Source organism: Pseudopipra pipra, chromosome 7, assembly GCF_036250125.1.
Source record: "Pseudopipra pipra isolate bDixPip1 chromosome 7, bDixPip1.hap1, whole genome shotgun sequence".
In the NCBI taxonomy this organism is placed as follows: domain Eukaryota; kingdom Metazoa; phylum Chordata; class Aves; order Passeriformes; family Pipridae; genus Pseudopipra; species Pseudopipra pipra.
Genome location: NC_087555.1, coordinates 4368903 through 4391151, shown reverse-complemented (window position 1 = coordinate 4391151; position 22249 = coordinate 4368903). Strand labels below are relative to the sequence as shown.

The 22249-nt window shown below is 49.0% G+C and overlaps 1 protein-coding gene across 1 annotated transcript in view; it reads right to left on the bottom strand.

The window, feature by feature from the left end:
- The window catches only part of ACKR3 (atypical chemokine receptor 3), a 132271-nt gene that overhangs the window by 78968 nt on the left and 31054 nt on the right, over nt 1-22249 (bottom strand). The window contains exons 7-9 of the mRNA XM_064660302.1: nt 17248-17310; nt 14219-14439; nt 3406-3589 (exon numbers count right to left, since the gene is read on the bottom strand). The gene's annotated coding sequence lies outside the window, so the exon portion shown is untranslated. The remainder of the gene's footprint in view (nt 1-3405; nt 3590-14218; nt 14440-17247; nt 17311-22249) is intronic.

The following is a 22249-nucleotide window of genomic DNA, read 5'->3' as shown; positions in this document are numbered from 1 at the left end:
GATTTTACAAGGGACAAAGACAGAAGTGCCACCACTGTAAAACTACTTTTAAAACCCACCAGAAAACAGACACAAAGCTGGAAAAGCACTTCCTATGCCTTAAACCAGCTCGGGGTCCCAGTGCTGCTGCCACACAGTGGGGCAGCCCCTGCCTGGAGGGTGGGAGATGACAGAGGTACAGAGGTGGGGATGCCACAGCTGCTCTTACAGCTCCTCAGTCAGGAGCACTTCTGGAGAGGTTTTCCTCTGAACGATGAACACTGGGAAGGTTTTCTTCCCTCTGCTGCTCCAGAGGTTTTCTCCTCTGCTTGCAGCAGGCCTGTCCCTGCTGCCCCACGTCTGGCAGCACACTGAGGTGGCAGCATCTGGGGACAATCCCAAGGATTGTCCGTTTCCTGTCGCACAGCAGGCACAGCGAAGGCAGCTGGGTCAAAACCAGAGCTGTGACATGGCACATTTGAAATCTGACCAACTTTGCTCAGGCTACTGCTTAGCTGAGATGATACTCAGGAAATAAAGTGCCTCAAGGCTTTTTTGTGCATGGAGATCCAGAGCCATCTATGTGGAAACACTTGCAAGGCTCAGTGCTTTCCCCTAAACAACCTCAGAGGGAGAGCCCAGTGACCATACTGAGGCTTTACCACAATTCCTGTAAAATCTTATTCTTCCACTGGTACAGTTTTATTTTTTGAAGTGATAAACCCTAATCTCATTAGCTTGGCTCCTTTAGTGATGCAGAATCCCCTCTATCTGATTGCCAAAGCAGGCATGGATTCAGGAAGCAAGCCTGCATCCTCATTAAAGCAGGGGCAGTCTTTTTTTCAGCCTTCTCCTGTTTCAACAAGACATTAGTATGTACAACATGTGCTCTGGAACTAGTTTGGTCTAATCCTCTTTGTTTGCCTTTCAGCTTTGAAACTAGTATGGGATAAGCCTGCTTAGGAAATGCAAGGCTGGCTCATGCCAAGTGAGTTATAAGAGCCATGGGCTTTGCTTACATGTGACAGCACTTCCAGAAGCAAGTCCTGTATGGAACAAGGTCCAGGAAAAGAGTTCTGGGATGGGTTTCCATCACCACTGGCAATACAATGCTCTAGTGGAAAAAAATGATGTGAAGCATGGATAAATAAGCTCCTTCCTGAATCATGATTATTTTTTAACTAAGCATCTGAAAAAAAATTGACATTATTTCTCAATTATTTCACAGCTTTCAAAGCATCAGCTTTTCAAGTCAAGTTGTCCAAAAGTCTCATTATCAATAATTTCAACTTTCTACTTAAAGAAAAAAATAACTGTAATTAAAATTAATTTTGACATTGATACATACAAAAGAGACTCTTAAAATTATATCTATTTCAAACCCTGGGGGAAAAACCCCAAACTCTAAGTTTTGAAGCCACATTTGAATTCAAATTATTCTCCATTTCATATGTAGAAAATACTGGTGATTGACACAAAGTTTCAAATACTTGGCAACAAGTTCTTTTATAAGGTGAAGTGCAGCAAAGGAAAATTTGCTTTTAACCCCCCCTATTTTTAACAGAAAAAAACAACACCATAAAATAGATGTAATGACATGCAACCAGCAAAGTGAGCTCTGAAGTATATAAAATAGTGAGACAGAACTTGGAAGACAAAGAGAGGACTGGCATTTATCTGGAAAATCAGGATATCTGTTACCAAGCACCTATTCTGTCTCTATTTCCCTCTTCCCCCTTTGGGGAGTTACCCAAGTGTGGGTCACAGCCGTGCCGTGGGACTCCAGAGCAGAGCCTCTGCTCAATAATTCCCTAAATTCAGCTGCAGAGAGCTGGAACATATGAATTACCTCTCTATTTATAAGGCAATAGCTCTGCTGGGATATTCAGCCTGGACTGAAGTTGTGTTAGTAAAATCAGGAGTTAGAAGGGAACATGGCATCGGGTGCCACAGGGTTTGCGAACCCACCCTCGCTTGTTCACACCAGGGAACACTGGGAGCATTTCCAGAGCACCAAAGAAAATGCACTGGTTTGGGTTTTTATTCAATGTTTTCCTCTTTAGTAAACTTTACAGACTTTCTGTCTCTTTACAACCTCCCAAAATCGGGCATCCTGGAAAGAAATCAAAGGCGAGGCAGAACTGCTCGTTAAGGTGGGCTGGTGGGACCAAAAGAAATGGAAATCAGCCTTGGAGACTGCCAGGAATTGCTGGCCAGGCCCCCTGGGTTGGCATGCAGGCTCTGGGAGTCCCCCAGTCCCCCTGCACAGCCAACAATGAGCCCTGGGTTTGGGGAGGGCAATGCCAAGTGGGCAGAGAACCAAATGCTGCCCTGGCTCCAGCTGCAATGACCTGCTGGATGGCCCCACCGCAGAGAGGTCTCCTTGGGCTCCAACACTACTTTTTCCTGCCAAAAGATGATGGTAGGGAAAAACTGAGCCTTCAGATGTCCTGAGATCAAACAGATCAGACAAAAACTTAGAATAGGCTCTCAGGGAGTTTAGAATCCCCGAACAGCCTGGGCTGGAAGGGAACTTAAAGCTCATCTTGTTCCAAAACCCTGCCATGGGCAGGGACACCTTCCACTAGCCGAGGCTGCTCCAAGCCCCGTCCAACCTGGCCTTGGACACTTCCAGGGATGGAGCAGCCACAGCTTCTCTGGGCAACCTATGCCAGGGCCTCCCCACCCTCACAGGGAAGGATTTCTTCCCAATATCCCATCTAATCCTGCCCCCTGGCAGTGGAAAGCCATTCCCCCTTATCCTGTCACTCCAGGCCCTTGTCCAAATTTGCTGAACAGAGAGATATTTTTCTTTAAGTGGGGTCCATACTGGCTGTCAGGGGAAGGGTTTTCCACGCTCTTCTACCAGGTGACACGTACAGAAGAACAGGTTCCATTCTTTTCCTTTTTTTCCCCCCGTTTTTTTTCCTCACTTTTCCTTAAAGCCTTTCCCCCACAACCACAGCAGCTTCACGGCCAGGACAGCAACACCAGAGCAGTGGAAAGGAGGCAAAGCCCCATGTGAAACTCATCTCTCACCTTCACGCCAAGCCAGCCCCATCTTATTTAGGATGACTCCACACAACGCACTCGAATGGATTTTTCAAATTGATTTTCCAAGCCAAAGAATTCCAGTCAAAGGATGGAGACTCCCGTTGGAGAGCCAGAGGGTTGCTGCACATCTGCAGCGCCCTTCCCAGTGGTTACTGGAGCTGACAGACAAACCCAGGCAAACAGATAAGTTCTCAGGTCAGGTGCAACTCCAAATTGCAAACCTGGCACACAAGTTGCCCAGATTCAGCTAAACAAGGGGACACAGCCTAAAGCAGAGCAAGCCCTGCACCTCTCCAGCCACAGCGCCCCAGGGGCACCGGCGCTCGCGGGCCCTATTCCAGTGCAGTGTTTGCAGCACAAATCATCACCTACCCAAATAAATTACTCCAGGGCAGGTCCCAGTGAAGAACTCTCCCGGGTTTTGGCGTTGGGTCCCTTCGATCCCCTCTGCTGGGTGAGCTGGTGAGAGTGCTGTGGCCGGGCAGAGCTGGTGGCAGGAGCAGCCAGGGCTGGTGGCTTCACAGCCAATTCAGTCCAGCCTCTGGACAAGTTTTTACTGTGGGGAAAAAGGAAGGACAAAAGGGCTCAGTCTTAAGCTCTGCAGGGGAAGTTTAGGTTGGACATTAGGAAGAAATTTTTTATGGAGAGAGTGATCAGACCTTGGAATGGGCTGCCCAGGGAGGGGGTGGAGTCACCGTCCCTGGAGGTGTTTAAGGTGAGACTGGATGTGGCATCAGTGCCATGGGCTGGGAACCACGGCGGGGTTGGATCAAGGGTTGGACTTGATGATCTCAGAGGTCTTTTCCAACCCAGTTGATTCTATGATTCTTTGGAAAAAAAGAAGAAAATCACTATAGATGCAAAATTCCAAGTCTTGTATAGGTGCAGGTCTATAGTCTGTGACCACTTCTGTGTTTCACTCTATTTCTTCGGCACACATCCAGCAGCTGAGATGGGAGCTCCTCCATTAGCCCTGCATGGAAGTTATTTGCCTTTAAGAAAACCACAAAACAGTCAAAAGCAACTGCTGACACCAGACGTCATTTGGGCTGAGGGGCCAGACTACCCAGAGCCAGTGCAGGGGAACTGTACATGATATTAAACAGGTTTTAGACATCATCTGCTGTGTTTTGAAAGGCAAGTCTCCACCCAGCAGAGCTCCTCAGGATCCCAGCTGACAAAAACCAGAGCCCTGCTGAAGTCAGGCACTGCAACCACCTTCTCCAACCACGGGATCTGACCCCCCAGATTCCCAGCTCAGCATCCTGTGATCCTGATTGCACTTTTCTTACTCCAAGACAATCCAAGTCTTGGCATGAATGCCCTTCTGTTCAAGTGAAAACGTTGCCAATGTTGTGATTTTCCATCCCTAATTACCAGGAGATTAAATTCCATCACTGTGGATGAGCGTGACTGCTGCCTTCAGACTTGCTGACGTGTTTTCAGAGAGGGGGAGAGGGAAGACGAGGGGAAAGGAGAGGAGGAAAGAGGCTGTGCATAGAATCATGGAATTGTTAAGGTTGGGAAAGACCTTTGTGATCATCAGGTCCAACATCAACCCAGCACCACTACCATGTTCTCAAGTACCACACCCACACACTTTTTCAACACTTCCAGGGACAGTGACTCCACCACTGCTCTGGGCAGCCTGTGCCAGTGCCTGAACACCGTTTCCCTGAAGAAATTTTCCCTAATATCCAACCTAAACCTCCTCACGCTCAGGTGGCACAAGGCAGCACCCTTTGACTCAAGGATCCAGCCTGCCCAGGGGTCAAACAGATCTTCTAGAAGTGGTCCAGATGCTTCTGTTTAAGTAGCCCAGTGGGACAGTTCACAAGCTCCTCATCCTTCTGCCCTCCACTGCCAACAAGTGCATGTGAGGGCATGTGGGCTGAGCTTCCTTCCCTTCCTTCCTGCCCTGGATGCAGCAGGACTTTCTCCAAAGAAGAGTTTAAGCCTTCAGTCTGTACTCTGAGTAAAATCAAGGCTATTACTAATTTTTACTTTTTTTTTTAAAATGTCTTTTGCTGATAGCACTGTGGATTGGAGTGTGAATTACAGCCAGCAGCAATAATGAACTCACGACATAACAACCCTGGGGATGGAGCACGGAAATTTGGGGCCAGGGTACAGAAGCTCTCATCAGGCAGATGGGATGTTTGCTAACGCAGGGGTTTGTGGCAGGGGATGGTTTGGATTCAAGCAGGCTGACACACTGAGCCTTTTACATCCTGTACATTTTTTTCTGTGCTTTGTACAGGCAGTTCTTGCCAAAATGTTTCGGACTGCACTTGGCAGAGAAGCGTTTAATCAGCGTTCAGCCTCTTACAGGGCTGTCTCTGAGGGAGCAGACTCAGGCCAGAGATGGCAAGTGGTAATTTTGGCTGCTTAACCTGGGTTGATTAATTTTAACAGTCTGTTTAACAGCAGATACCGTGTGACCACAGCCAAAGAAGTTTCATGGTCTTTACTGAGATTGAAAGTAGGTGTGAAACGCTTTAAAAATTACTGCAGGAGAGATAAAAGCTTCCTCGTCCTAATGAGGGAATGGACTGGCCCAGGTTCCAGAGCGATTATTGCTCTTCTCTGTAAGGTCACTCAGTGTTACCAGATCCCTGAATTTCTCTTATAAAGTTGCAGAGGAAAGCTCTGAAGCTGAAAGCTGAAAGCTCCAAATCCTGGAGTCAAAGATTTGGACCACCATCATGCATTTTTGATCTCTGAACTGCTGCACCACCTTAAGGAGAAGAAGTTTAGGTCCTTCTCTCAGTCTCAGAGCACAACCTCTGTAAGGTGTTCAACTCAAGGAGTTACCAAACTCTGTGAGAGAGAGACATCTCTTAGTCACAGAATCCCAGACTGGTTTGGTTTTGAAGGGACCTTAAAGCCCATCCAGTGCCACCCCCTGCCACGGGCAGGGACACCTTCCACTAGCCCAGGTTGCTCCAAGCCCCGTCCAACCTGGCCTTGGACACTTCCAGGGATGGGGCAGCTACATTGCTCTGGATTTGTAAATTTGTTTTGAGACAAACAACCGCCATGGAATGTCTTACCTCACATTATAAGACACAACAGCTGTGTTTCTGTAATACATTTTGCAATTCAGAGTTGCAGATGATCAGGTTTTGAGATGAGATAATAACAAAATCATTTTGCATTCCTAAATCAATGTGCGTGCCAATTTTAAATTACATTTTTAAAAAGTGATCTTTACTCCAATAGTAAAGTGTACTATTATATGAGTAACTCAAGGTCCAAGACCAGAGCTGGCTCAGTTATTGAGTTTCCAAGCCACAGTAATGCCAATATATTTGGAAAACAATGTCATATTTAGTCCAGCTAAAAAGCAAAGAATTCTAGAACTGAACTCACATTGTAGGAGTTTGGTTTTGAGACAATACTCCTTTTTTTTTCCACACTGAGCAACCTGGTCTAGTGGAAGGTGTTCCTGCCCTTGGCAGGGGGTTGGAAAGAGATGGTCTTCAAGGTCCCTTCAAACCCAAACTGGTTTAGGATTTTCTGGACTATTTCCAGGTTTTTATTTCAGCACCATTTAGGTCTGAACTTCCCAGCCTGCTTTGAGGTTAGCAGCAAACACCAAACCCTAGTGACCCTAAACTCCTGGTGCTCATCCACGTACAGTCACCCAAGTGTTTCGTACACAAACCCAGCACCTCTCCAAAGGCACGAGCCAGGTCAGGCCCCCTCCACCCAGGGGTTTGTTTCAGTCCAGCCCGGCCCTCGGGCTTCTGTGCCCTTATTTTCCATCATTTCTTAGAGAACACGGGCAGAGTGCAGGCACTTGTGTCAGGAGAGGGCAGAACAGGACGAAGGAAAGGAGGAAGCCCATCTCCAAGAAATCTCTGATTAAAATTGCTCCCAAGTTCCCATTTCCTCCACAAACAAAACAGCCTGTCAAAGTCCAAGCTGGGGTGGATAAAATATCAGCCACGTGCCTGACTTACAGCACTGGGACTGAGGTTTGGGCACCATTTCAAGACTTTCCCCTAGGAGTCTATCCAAACCCTCTTCGCTTCTGATGTGGAATAATTTGGAAGTGTTTTCAGGCTGCCGGCTGGGATAACACAAGGGCTATTGTAAACACACACGCAGCTGATCAGCACCAAACCCACACAAATATGGTCTGTGCACACATAAATAACCAGGCAGTATTCTCTAAAAAAAAAAAAAAAATTAATTGAAAAGCTGAATTAAAGGAAAAGATGAAATCACTGAGCAGGTCTTAACAAAACCAATGACTGTTTGTGGAAAGAGTTATGTTTCACCTAATTTTGATAAGTGAAATATGGTTAAATGCAGGCCACCAGACTTAAAGAGCAATGGGTGAGCTCCAGCCAGAGCCAGCTGTCATCCAAGTGTGGGCAGCAAAGCAAGACCATAATTTCCATGGATGCTGTTTCAAATGCTCTGCTGCCAGCTGAGAAAGTTTGGAAATGTATGAGAGCATAACCAGGGCAGGAAGACCTGGGAGACTTAGAAATAACCTGCTGGAGACACAGGACCCAGCCTGGAGCTCTAATCCTGTGTTACTGCTGCTTGCCTGACCCCTGCTCTGGGTGGAAAAGAAGTGGATTGCCCTTTTGGAGTCAATGTTCTCTGGGATAATTTTGGTTTCCTCCACTACAGTGGCCAGGAAGAAATTCATCTCACCTGTGAGACATGACCCAGCTGGCTTCAATATAGAGTCACGTTTTGGACCCAGCCCAGCTTTTGAAGCAGGCTGATGGGAGCCCAGAAATGAGTGTCTTCAGAGATGGCCTCAAGGGAAGCCACAGCCAGGTGCTGGCATCATTCAGGCACGGCCACACTATGAGATGGAGGGGCTCTTTCCCAGGATTTCCAGGTAGCTCTGGTCTGTCTCATGGTATTACATCCATATCCTCTATTATTTCTTCCAAATTCCTCAGTTACCTCTGGGATTTTCCTCAATCAGCTGCTCTAGACAGCAGATGAACCAACTCGTGCCAGCAGGTGAGCAAAGAAGCCACAGGCAGGGATCTGCAGCAACTCACCTTCCCTTCCTTCTGAAATTCCATCTCCCAGAGGTGTGATGGGACAGAGGTGACATACCTCACACCAAAGCTGCTCTCTGCCACGGCAACTGCTTTTCCTGCAAAGGAATGAAGTCTCTCCATATCTGACCAGGCATTTCTGTCCACCTTGCCTAGCCCAAGTTGGGATTTAAAGAAAACAACAGCAAACCCATCTGTCAGGGTTACAGATGTTATTTACATCTTGCCACTGGATGGATTTTGAGCAGAATCATTCCATATGTCAGTGGGGAGAGCAAACCTCATTCCCAAAATGAGATAGCAAAGATTTCTCTGCAGTAATAAATCCATCTGGATAATAATGGGGTGGTTTATGACTGTTTTGTAACTGCACCATCTGCAAACAATATTTCCTTGAGTAGGAAGTAGCTGGAAAATGAAGCAACATTTCATGTGGAGAGGCTTAAGTTCTTCGCTCTTCCACCACCAGCACTGCTTTGACCAACCTCACACTCAAAGCAATGCTCAAAATAAATAAAAGGAGTTGTCCAGGCCTTACGTGGGTCTTTGATATCCACTGTAATCAAAGAGCTTATGGGTTGAGTCCCACCTAAGAGGCCAGAAGGACTGATTAGAGCCCTCTGAGTGACAAACCTTGTGATCCCTGCTCCGGGTCAGGCTGATTGTGCAGGAAACAGCCGTATGTCGACACTGCCTCCTTAGGACAGCCTTGCTGGAGACTTGATCCAAAGCCTGTTAAAGCCTTTGATTAGACTTCCTCTGCTGCAGTAGCCTCTGGGCAAAGCAATGTCATCAACTTTTTCTGGCCCATTCACGGCCTAGGCTGATGCATTTCCCAAAGGAGAAGACTTTTGCCAAGATTATGCTGGTCAAACCCCACCACCGACTATTGTACAAAGGAAGCCACAGTTCCTGATGTTAAGCACATCTAAGACAATGTGCAGAAAAGGCTATAAAACAGTTAAAACACCTAATAAAGCACTGAGGGAAGGGGAGAACATGAATTTTATGTGAGTTCATCATGCACAAAGCATAATTCAATCAAGATAGCAACAAATGTGTGATCCTCCACTGTAAATTCCTCAAATCTTTGTCCTTGACCTTGTCTGAAAGGCTTTGCTTAAGCCCTTGAGACTGTGACTTGAGACAAAAGACAGTCTGTGTCACCTTTTGTTTGGTGACCTGCCCTGACAACCTCATCAGATGATTTTGAGCACTACTTTTATCCAGGATAGATTTATATGTCATGCATGAAGCAATCAGGATCTTGCCTTTAGTTCCCCCATATTCACCATTACACAGGAAAGCCTCTAACCTGGACTGGGAATGAGTTAAAATTTAAGCCTCCTTTAAATCTAAGATCCTGACTCAACTTGCACAGGTTGCCCAGAGAAGCTGTGGCTGCCCTGGGATCCCTGGAAGTGTCCAAGGCCAGGTTGGACAGGGCTTGGAGCAACCTGGGCTAGTGGAAGGTGTCCCTGCCCATGGCAGGGGTTTGGAATGAGATGAGCTTTAAGATCCCTTCCAAGCCTAGAGTGACAAGGAACACACAGGTTGGAGCTGGAATCATTGCAGGAGGCAAGGATCTCCACAGGGCCATACTCATTTGGGCCTATAAATACAAACATTAAGGAGACTCCCTCCAGACTTCAGTGGCTAGTTTGTCATGTGAGGAACATTTAGGAGTACATGGGCTGCAAAGTCATTACCATCCTCCACAGAAGGATAAGGGACATTGATTCAGCTCAAGGCTCAGGACAGTGGAATGTTGGACAAGCAACCTTGACCAAGCCAAGGTTTAGAAGTGGTGGGAGTGGGGGATGAGGGTTCATGCACATCCTTTGAAGAGTTTATCAGCAAAACAGCCTAAGAATATCCTCAAGGCTGGAATAAATTAAGACGCACATTTTAGAGATGTCTAGGATGCCCCATAATTTGATGACATCCCAAGTCCTAAGAAAGGCAAGGGTCGCAAAATTATCAGTTTTGTGGGTGATGAACAGGGGTAGCAGTTTATGAACTAAATGTATGCAATGTCTAAAGCTCTCCTAATGGTTAATTAATGATGTAATGCACAACTTATAGCACTCAGAAGTACCAACTTAGCACATGAATCAGAGTCTGGGGCTATAGTTATGCCACAGCATACAAATATATCCTCACTATTTGCATTTAGCCTTGTCTAGCCTTGGATGAGGGCTTCTGTACAGATGGACTGACAACATGAGCTAGAAATGCTGGCCAGTCTAAGAAGCCCTTCACACTTCTTAATGCTTTGGTTCTCTTCAGGTAAATACAGAGGTGTCACCTAAAGAAGTTTCTTCCCCCTGACATGAGGTTGTAGCCAGGTGGGGGTCAGGCTCTTCTCCCAGGGAACAAGAGACAGGACAAGAGGAAACAGCCTCAAGCTGATGAACTTCAAGGTCCCTCCCAACACTAAACCCCCCCCCGGTTTGAGCCCATCAGGCTCTTCAGGAACACCTCCAGGAAGGCACTGCTCAGCTGTCCCCTGTGCTGTGACAACAGCACGAGCCGTTCCCAGTGCTGGCAGCCCTCCACGGTTATTAGCAGCTAATAACTCAAGCATTTCTGGGCCCCATATCACAGCATCTGAGGGCTTTTCAAGAGTCAGAAGAATTTAAGAGTTTGGTTTGCTTTGGCTCTGGAAATCTGCGTGGCTTGACCCTGGACACTCCTTGCAGGGAGACAGGGATGATGATGGGTAATGAAGAGGCAGAACTTTAAGCCACCCTAATGGCTCCACGATCAATCAGATTGAGTAGAGGTGGGAGGTAAGTAGGGAGGCCTGGACAATTCCCTGTTTTGGACCCTCATTTTGTGAGGCTGTCTCCAGGGAGGACCTGTGCTGAACCACTGCATCTTGCAGAGAGTACCCTGAAGCTACTGCTTTCACAGAGTCATAGAACTGTTAAGGATGGAAAAGCCCTCTAAGATATTTGAGTCAACGAGACCCCCAGCACTGCAAAGGCCACCACTAAACCACGCCACAAAGTGCCACATCCACATGGCTTTTAAATCCCTCCAGGGATGGGGACTCCACCACTGCCCTGGGCAGCCGTGCCAAGGCTGGACAATCCTTCCATGAAGGAATTGTTCCCAATATCCAGCCTAAACCTCCTCTGGCACAACTCGAGGCCTTTCCTTCTTGTCCTGTCCCTTGTTCCCTGGGAGCAGAGCCCGACCCTCCCCGGCTCCCCCCTCCTGTCAGGGGGTTGCAGAGCCAGAAGGTCCCCCCTGAGCCTCCTTTTCTCCAGGCTGAGCCCCCCCAACTCCCTGAGCTGCTCCTGCTGCTCCAGCTCCGTTCCCTTCCCTGGACACTCTCCAGCCCCTCAGTGTCTCTTCCATGACAGCCCAGAACTGGGCCCAGCCCTCGAGGGGCCTCAGCTGTGCCCAGCACAGGGGTGGGCACTGCCCTGGTCCTCTGACGCACCATGGCTGGCACAGCTGAGGTGCCCTTGGCCTTCTTGGCCACCTGGGCACACCACCTCAGTGGTGGTTTCACCTGAAACACTTGCCAAGAATATAACAGCTCCCACATGCCCCAGATCCAAAGGGGTGTCATCAGCCGTAACTGGATGGAAAATGAGGATCTTCTGTATGATGCCAAAGCCTCACTCCCTTCCACCTCCTGGGAGAACTGGAGCTGAGCACCGGCACCCCTCATAACACTCATCCCCATTCCAGCTATCATCCCAGAGCTCCTGCACATCTGGAAAAGCACAAAACAGCCCAGCAAATACACTGCTCTGAGTCAGATGCCTTCGTCCTGAGTCACCGAGTGGGACGCAGAGGAAAAGGTGAAAGGCGTCAGTTATTCCAAGGAATTGTGCAATGAGCAAAACAAACCCCAAACACAAATAGCACCCCCACTGGGGAGGCTGTCTGCCTCCAGGAACCCCATGAGTCAGAAGGCCCACGGCAGCTCAGAACCTTCAGAGCCAAGACACATGAGCAGCTTAGACCTCCTGGAAGGAATATCTGGGCCTGGTGGTGAATTTAAATCATGTCTTAACACACTTCCACCCAAATGCCTCCAGAGCAGCTCAGTGTTACAGCACGGTGCTCTCCTGTCAGCTTCCTACTGGGAAACACATGGGAGGCTTGGAAATGCAATCACAGTGCAGCCCTTACTGGCCATGAGCGCAGATCAGAGGGGGAACACTCAGCTGCCATCACTTGTGCAGATGGTGTTTCTCCCAGGAGTCCCCCAAAAACCTTCAGTGGGCTCAACTGAAATAGTTCTTGGTTTTGGTTTTTTTTTCGTTTTTAAGTCAGTCCAGCCAACCAACAAACACTTCAACTACCTAGTTCAACTTTCTTTGGCAAAGCTGCACAGTCCTCAGGCAGGCATCCTACAGGTATCCTACTGCTGTGCTCTCCAGCTTGGCCAGTTTTGAATCCCTAGTATTAGTAAGATTTGCCAGACACTACCTGCTTTTGTTGGCTATTACCCTCTCCCCTGGGGGACTCTTCTCTTTGCTTCAAATCTGGCAGAACAAGTCCTGCTGCTTGTAGATTTATATGGAGGTACACCAAGTTCTCCTTCCAGTACACAGGACTGCATAATCAATTCCTCATGAAGGTTTGAGAAAAAAACTCTATTCTCAGACAGTCTTTTCCATGGAAGAGTTTTTAAACTGTTTCCAAATTGCTAATATTAAAAAAAAATATAAAGTATGCAAATAGTGACATATTAACAGCTCTGGCAATATATGGTCTGTTCCCAAAGCCACAGCTCACGGGGGTTAACACACAAACCCGTGTGCTCCCAAGCCTCATGTCTGCAAAACCAAAACATTTCAACAGTCCCAGAAACAGGCTGAACAAACCTTTACCAAGAATACACAGGTATCAACTGAGCTGAGCTTACCTTCGAATGAGAGAAATTTGCTGGAAGAAGTTTCTGGTGCCTAATTCAGGACTATTTCCTCCAATTCTGTTTAAGTCAGTTTTTCCAAGAGTTAAACCCCCCCTGGTTTTAGCCAAACTCTCCTTTTATTTAAGGCATAAAGGGAACAATATTTATCATTCAAAGGAACCAGTTCTATTTCGCCCCTGCTCCTATTTTTGTCTGCTGCCTCTAGACAGGAGCGTCCCTTCCCTGTGCTAATTAATAGAGGGATAAAGGCACACCTTGGGGTTGAGAGTTTCATAGAAAAATTAATTACAGATCCTGGCTTTATAATTACCAGTCGAGACGCTCACATTATCTGCCACAGGATCCCCCCAGGCTTTACCTGGCTAGAAAGAAGCAAGGGACGACTTTGATGGCTGGAGTGAAAGCTGATCTTTACTGAAAGTGTAAGACATAGGAAGAGCCACCAAAAACCTCCATAACAATAGCATTAGGGGGGACAACAACAGGTCAGAGAGAGAGAGAAACACTAATGGGTCACAGACATCATCATGTACCTGCCAAAATTGAAGAGAATGGAGATTAAGACCATAAGAAGATAATTGAACCTGCTGCACTGGCAACATGATGTGGAGCCGGGTAGCTGTAGGTCTGTTAGACAGGCTAACTGGAAGAAGATGCAAGATCAGGGCAGAGGGAAAGCTCTCCTCAGACAAGGCAGCTGAAAATGTCAATTTGCAAACTGTGCTACCTGCTCCCAGCTCAGCCCTTGGACCCAGCAACAGAGTGGCTTAAGATGATCAAGACCACTTGTGTACTTCCATCTCCGACCTGCAAACACTTACATACACACTCTGGTATTTGCTGAGTTGGTGCCTCGAGCTCCCCATTCCATAAATCCTCTTCCCTTTCAGGCTCAAGGGATGGAAAATGCTCTCTGAGCGCACAAAATACTCACTGAAGTCAGAGGGGAACTGCAGTGAGATAATAAGGCAGAAAGTCACTGTCTGGAGAATACAAAGGGCTCCTTATTTATAAAACCAAACTTTTCATAACCAGAAGATCTGGACAGAAACATCACACTGACACCCAGGGTTGCATGGACTGGCCTGCCTGGGTTTTACCAGCAGCCTGGGAGCTCACACTGCCAGTTTCTGCAGGCTGGGACATCCTTGTGCTGTGTCTCTGTACAGACCATGACTCCTCCGAGGCACTTTCTATAGGCAATTTTGGGCACACACATAACTTAGAATGCAGTTTAAAGCCAACATCTTACCAGTACAGGTTTACACAGTGAGACAAACACCACAGTTCACAGCCTGGTCCTAATCCTCCTCCGTTCCCAAGGTGCTCGGAGCAGCCAGGAGCACAGCTCCCAGATTAAAGGGGAACCATTCATTCCTTAAGGATGTGTTGGTCCATTGTAGAAGTTCTATTTCTCAATGTATTCAAGGCTTTGCCAGCCAATTCCATAAATCAACTTGTTGGAAAAATTGCCTAAAAAAAGAAAAAGGCAATTAAATGTCGCGTGAGCAACGCAGCCACGCAAGCAGGAATTCCTCACCTCGTGTACTCCCAAGGCATTTTTACAGTCCTTGCTATAGAAGCGCTCCTTTGCCCCTTGAAAACTGTCTTTAAAAATACCCAGTGAGATTGCAAAAAACTTCCCAAGTGACTGTCATGGGGAAACAAAGCCAGAGAAGGAGAGGAAGCGGCGAGTTGTGGGCCACCGTTGGTGGGCACTTGAATAGGAGCCCTGTGCTTGACACCAGCACCACTGGGAACAAAACCGGAGCCCGGCAGCCATTTGTCAAGGGGCACAAATGCACACAAGTGGTGAGAACCTGGCCCTGCTGTAAGAACGTGTCAGGGACCTTTCTGTGGGGCTGTGCCGAGCCCCTGATGGATCGCTGGGCTGGGAGGGCAGCATTGTGAGCAGCAATAATGAGACATCTGGCCCGTTCTCTTTCTGAAAGAGTATTTTGGCTCAACTGAGACCACATGAGCAGCTCCTTGGACAATGCACAGACTCAGGGTCTCGCTGCCACCGATCCGCAGTGCCGGGTCCGTCCTCCCCCGTATCCAGCACCATCCCTCCAAATCCCAGCCCCACCAGCATCCAGGGGGACTTTGCTCCTCTCTGGACTGACACCATCACTCTCCACAGCCTCCGTCACCCAGTGGATCCCCCCTCAGAGGTCTCCATGCTCAGGACACCCCAGCCAAGCTGACACACACACAGGCTTAAGCAGCACAACCTCTCTGCCTTAAATCTGACCTCTGGGTACAGGACCATGGAATGGCTTGGGTTGGAAGAGACCTTAAAGCTCAGTTCATTCCATGGGCAGGGACACCTTCCATGAGACCGGGTTGCTCCAAACCTGGCCTTGGACACTTCCAGGGATGGGGCAGCCACAGCTCCTCTGGGCAACCTGTGCCAGAGCCTCCCCATCTTAAGCATAAAATATTCCTCCCAATATCCCATCCAACCCTTCCCTCTGGCATTTTGAATCCATCCCCCTTGTCCTGTCACTCCATCCGGAAAAGGCCCCCCATCATCCCCCCAGCCAGAGAGGGAAGGATATGCAGCAGGATGTGAGGATTTTATCAAGCTGCCAGTGCAAACAGGCTCCCCATCCACAGGTAAACCGGCAGCTCCTGGGAATCCATCCACTCTCCTTCCTGTGCACAGGCAGGACCCAAGGCAGCTGCTCACAGGCACAGCCTCAGGGAAGCAGGCATAAATTATAAAGCCTGATGTGTGTAAAAACTAGAGAGTTTCTATAGAGAATTTCAGTTCTGAGCACTTTTTATCCAAAAAAAAATGGAAAGTATAGGGATTTAATACACTAGACAACCCTTCAGCAGCTCTCTCCTGACACCCTACACCCTCCAAGTGACAAGGGGAGCTGAGAGCTCTCTGAGAATGGACTTGGGACATAAAGAAAATACGGGAAATAGAAGCAAAGAAAAGAACAGCAAAGCAGAGGAAGCAAGAAGAAGGATGTCTGTGTGCTTCAAATACCTCAAAACAGAGGCCCCACTTTGCAAATAGTGTTTCACTGGGGGAGGGAGGGGGAAAGCTGGTTTTCATTTCATTTTCGCTTTGAAAACACCATTTTTCCGCACATCCACTGAAGTGCAAATTTCCTCCGAAACCATTTAAACAGAGAGCACGTCTCAAAGCTGGGGTTTTCTAAAACACATCTGTTTGAATTTATAAAGCCGTGGCTGAGAGAGCCCCCAGCAGCCCCTCGCCAAAGGAGCCACAAGCAGCATTTCCCAGCACAGCCCCCAAAAACACCCCAGCGCCCGCCCGGGCAGAGCAAGGCAGGCACCAGCACCAGTGGCAGGGAGAGCACAACCCACCAGCTCAGAAGAGGGAGACCGATTTCTTCAGCTCCAGCCTTGGCATGGACCATGCCAGCTGGGAAGAGAGATAAGGAGCGGCTGCTGGTGTGTGGGGGGTGATAAATGGGGTGCTCACACAGCCCCCAGCACTGACCACCAACACCTCTGCAGCTGCCGGCGCATCCGGAGAGCCCATCTCTCCATCCTGCTGCGAGCAGTGCAGGCAGCCACAGGCAGGATGTGGGGATAATATGAAGGGAAGAGGGATATCACCCATTGCTGTGCCTTCCCAGCTCCTCCTTCCGTGCGCTCCCCACAAACCCCGGCTCCGGCGGACGGTTTGTACAAACACCTCACGGAGGGGGGAAGTCTGAAAGCCTCTCCAAATTCGCTGCTGGCACAGCAGCAGCCTCCCCCTTCCCAGCTGGCAGTTGGCACCGACAGCACTGCATGCCCCAAGCCCTGCTCCTGCAGCTGGAAGGGGCCGGGAGGGGAGGGCCGCGGCCCCGGTCCCCAGGCTGGCAGCTGCAGCTGGTGGCAGGGATGCCCAGGGGAAGCAGGTGGCTCCTTCCCAAGGGCTGGGTGGGAATGCTGGCACCCAGGGCTGACGGGGCCTCTGCAGAGAGGTGACCCGCTGGCTGGGGGCCCAGTGACAACGTCTGGTGCCCTGACAAAGGAGCTGTGCAGCCCCAGCGGCACTGGCTGTGGGGGCTCAGCTCTGGGGCACCCCAGGAGTTTCCTCTGCCCACTGACAGCTGAAAGGAGGGACACAAAACATCTCTCCAAATCTGCTCCTACAGAATGAGATGTGCCAGGCACCAAGCTGTTCCCTGCCACTGCACAGCCCTTCCCTACGACCTGCACCCCTCTATTTCTGAAGGCTGTCCCAGACTGTCTGCAACAGGACAAGGACATGCAGCCCCTCCCAATTGCCCCTGCCCCTCCACAGCTTACCTTCCAGGCTCACAGCATTCCCATCCTCAGCTGTGGAGACCTCCATCCCAGGGCCATTCTGACCTGTAAAACCATGAGTTTAGGGTAAGACAGACACCAGGCCCCAGCTCAGTGGCACAGTTGCTGCTCCTTTCCTGGAAATTTTAAGGTCCACGGGTTTTGTGGTGCTGAGGAGTTCTTTGGCACTCAGTTGAATGTATTTAATGCAGCCTGTGGAGCAAGCAGTCCATGGTTAATGCATCCAGAATGGCTCGTGACTGTCTACTGGGAAGACGTGAAGAGGGCAGTAATTCATCCAAGTCCACTCTGCTGTGCACATTCCCACTGTTCCAAGGAAGAGGTCGTGCCCTCTTTTTCCTGTGCCTCTGGTCTCCCCCTCTGCCCTTTGCCAGGTGCCAAGAAGGGCCCACAAAGCCCTTCTACTTAATTTTTCTTTCCCCCCCCCCCAAAGCTCCCTGCAGCTGTGGCACAGCAAACTCAACATGCTGGGCTGAGCAACCCATGATTCCTTACTCTGTGCCCTTGAAACCAGATGGCATGCCCAAGTTTCCTCTGACAAGCAAAGGAATCAGAACTGACATGACTGGAAAAAACAAGCTCAATTCCTCTTGGCAGGATATTAATTTAGAAATCTCTGGTGTTGTCACCCCAATTCACAATGAATTTGAATCCAAGCTTTCCTAGTGCCAGACGACACAGAGATTTGACAGAGAAGGTAATTGGAGGAAATGGCTTTGTAATCCAGCTATTGTGCTGGCAAGATCCAGCTCTCCTCAAGAACAAGGTTCACTTCTTGGCATGGCTGATTCATCAGCATCTATTTGTCCCCAGTGCCTCCTGGTTTTCCTCTGCCCAGCAGGGATGGCACGGACCCTTCAGAGCAGTGTCACAGCTGTGCTGGGCATCCAGGCTTCCTACAGCCTGGTAGGTGGCAGCAATGGAGCGATGAGTCCTGCAGGGTGAACCACTTCAAGTGTCCAAGGGGCACGGGAAAGAGCAGGATGGAGGGAGTCTCATGGTCCACACACCCCTTGGGCAGCAAACACACCAAGCAGACGGAGCCAAGCACCACCCGTGGTGGGTGCCTATGCCATGCCGGTGGCAGGAACAAGGATGGAAACGTTCATGTGGGAGCAATCCCACTCAGAGAGCCCCAGGGCCTCCATCCACTCCACATAACTGGGTGGGTGGATGGGAAAACCTGAACTGGGGGAGAGTTTGGAGCAAAGCTTGTAATCACATCCTCAGTGATGTGCCCAGTAGCACAGAAGAGATTCCCATGGGGTCACCTGCCAGACAGGTCCTAATCACTGGATCACAGAATCACGGAATGGCTTGGGGTGGAAGGGGCCTGTAAGACTTTCTTGTTCCATTCCCCTGCCATAGGCAGGAACACCTTCCACCAGACCAGGTTGCTCCAAGCCCTGTCCATTCTTATCCTTCTCTGAAAAAGTCACTGCAGACAAAGGCTGCATCAGGCAGGGGAAAAACAGCATCAAAGGGCAAAAGAGTCTGCCCTGCTCCCACCAGGAAAAAAGGAAAAAGAAAAGGGAGGAAACAGGGTGCAGAGGTTCCAGAATGTGTTCTGAGAGCTGAGCAGCGCTTGCCTAGAAATGTTCATGAACAAATCTAAGTACACAGGTCCCAGATCAGCACATGCAGCACCTTCCCACTGCTGTAATAATAACCATTAATAACAATCATTTTACTGACCTGCATATTCCTGCCATTCCACTAATTGCTCTGTTTTTCCAACTGCCCTTTTTTCCAACTTGCTGGCTGGTGAGCTGCTCAGGATGGATGTTGGATCCACTCCCGAGCTGCACCTCTGAGATCTGATCATTTGGTGGCTGGGCCAGCATGAAACCCTACCCCTGCTCGCTCCATCAATCCCACCAATGCCCTGACATCCCTTTGGGAACCCTGTTAAAATGAGCTCTTGCCCTTCAGAAGGCTCCTCTCCATTTAAATAACTTGGAAGATGGAGCATAGCTGCAGTCCAACATCCCCTGGTATCTGAATATATCCTTTAGCTCCATGACCTGATTCCCTGAGTGCACGCAAAGCCAGCGATTTTGTGGAGGAGGAGGAGGGGAAGACCTCAGTTATTTTTCTTAATCTGCTAGCAAAAAAATATTAGAATAGTAAACAGCCAGCAATCACCCAGGAATGCCTGGGAGAGCTCTTACCTACCGGCATGCAGATCCCTCATCTGGAATTCATTTATTCATGTTCACTATTGATGCTATTCAACTACATGGCTGGTTGGGAAGGACATACTCAAAAGAGACCTGAAGTTATTGAAGAGGCCAGTCTCCATTGCCAATGTCACCTCTGGAAATAATGAATCCTGAGGGTCTCTCAACCTCCTGGAGACAAGCATGCACAGAAAGAGGTGCCCCATGGGTTTCACTCTGCATCCCATTTTGCTGATAATTCCCTCAGAAAGCTTTCCTAGTGCTGAGGATCACCTGCATCTCATTTAATTACATCCAATAACTTAAACTGCTGGAGCAAACCCACTTCAGATTAGAATCAGTTTGAGCTCTGAAGAATTCCCACAGCCTGGTAAAAAGAGTAGATCTAATTTGTATGTTCCCCTTAAGTGCTGCCTTACATATCTTGCCATGACCCATCTGTAGGTATGTACAGTCCTTCACTTTGCTTACTCTGAGAGTGGGTCCTACGGGGTCAGAAAAGCACAAGGTACGGTTGCCTAAGCTCCAGTTTTGGAGGTGTAAGTGGAAAATCCAGGAGGAAAGTAGATGCCTCCAGGGAGCCCCTCCATCATGCCTTTCCCCAGGCAGCTTACACTCAGCACTACCCTGGGAAGGGACCACACAGACAGGTTGAAGGGGGAAAAAAAAAAGCACATGAAGATCATGGAAGTCTCAGGGCAAGTAAATTACTGTTAATTGTGAGATATTTGATTGCAAGAAACTCCAGATGGCCAGCCATCTGTTTTTTATTATAAAATTAAACAAGATTAACCCAAACAGGATTTCCTCAGCATTCTTCTCTGACTGGCTCACAAATACATCTTTAACACCTATGCTACAGATACAGCACAATCAGAAGCTTTTCCTGCCTTTCCCTAATCTACTTGGGCTAAATACTCTGCTGTGTAATGCCCTTGCACGGAAAGATTTCCAGCAGGATTGAAAAGAAGCAGGGAATGGACTAATTAAGAGAGGAGAGAACTGGGAAATGTCAGTTCAAATAGAAGTAAGCCCAGCAGAACCCCTCCCTTTTACACTGCTGTGACCAAAGGCTGGTTAGAAGGGCACAAGCACCCGGGCAGGGGAGTTGCCAAGGGCAACAGGTTGCCAGAGGCAATGGCAGCTGGGGTACCAATCTCTCCCAGTCTGGGATGGGAAGGGATAGAACAGCAGAACTGGGGAGAGTGGCCAGAGCCCCTGCCCTCTGTCTGTCTCCTCTGAAAGGCAGCAGTCAAAAACATCTCTCCCTACAGTGCCTCTGCAAGCCCCAGGAATTTTCTTTGCCTTCTTACACCTATGCCAACAAGACTCAGGAATTTTCTCCCAGCCCTGGCATCCTCTGCATTGCCAAAACACCACCCCTGCTCTTGTCCCTCGAAGGGCAGCACTGCAGAAGCTCAGTTTTGCTTTGCATGATTAGTGATAACGATGCCTTCCACAAGCTTTGGCCATTCTTTGCTCTGAGGTACATAAATTCTGAGACCAAGCCCTGCAGAAAACAGCCCAGACAGATTTTGCTGACCCGCTCATCCAGCGAGTTTTCCGCCCTCAGGTACCAAATCTGCTCTGGGAGTCAGTCAGCTGCCTCTGCTGCTCTCCCTGGAGGCTGGGCTGCCACCAAGGTGGCCTTCCCGAGCCCACCCAGCCACCCTCTGCCCACCCCCAAGCCTGTCCCCCCGCGAGCTTTTCTCATGCAGATCACACATGTCTGCATTTGTTCGAAGCAAATCGGTTGTGAAATGAACATAAAGGGTGTTCTACGGGAGATGTTCCCTTGCATCAGCCCCCAGAGTAAACCCCCAGGACAAGATGCATCCAGAAACTGTCCATAATACCTCACTCACACCCTCCTGTCTTATCATGTCTGGGCAGAAAACCTGTTGGGAGAGTTTAATTGCCCATTAGCCAACAGACAAGTGCTGGGGCTCCAGCTCACTGTAAACATGATTATTTTTTGCATTTAATTTCGAATATCTTCACTTGCAGGGCTACCCTGGAGGGTAAAATGCCAGCTCCCTGCACCCAGGCTGTTTCCATTCCCCCACTGCTGCTCCCAGAGGCTGGAAAACACAACAATTCCTCCTGACGTCCAACATGAACCTCCCTGGCACAACTTGAGGCCGTTCCTTCTCCTCCTGTCCCTTGTTCCCTGGGAGCAGAGCCCGACACCCCTCGGCTCCCCCCTCCTGTCAAGGGGTTGCAGAGCCAGAAGGCCCCCCCTGAGCCTCCTTTTCTCCAGGCTGAGCCCCCCCAGCTCCCTCAGCTGCTCCTGCTGCTCCAGCCCCTTCCCAGCTCTGTTCCCTTCCCTGCACACGCTCCAGCCCATCGATGTCTCTTCCATGAGGGCACAGAACCAGACACAGCACTCCATGATGATTTTAGGTGAGCCCCAGGCATACCCCAGTGGGATTAGTTTATACGGATCTTAACATATTCTAGAAACTCTATAACTTCCTCCATTCTGGGATATGGTCTGTCTCTAAAAAGAAAAAAAAATGGCCTTAAACATGATAAAAGCATGAACTACAAACTCATCACGCTTCCAGCCAGTTCAGCACTTCCTCCTGGAAGCCACCAAATGGAGATAAGGTTCCCCCAATGACAGGCCACTGATCTCTTTGTGCCCAAAGCCCTCAGGCTTGCAAAAAGGCAAGAACAGCTCAGAGGAAGACACTGGAAAGGTAAAACATGGTCCATGTAGAGGCATATTCAGGGAATTAACTGAAAAGCTCTAACAGTTTCCCTTCTTTTCCCCTTGCCTTTTCCACAAGAGCCGGGCTTAC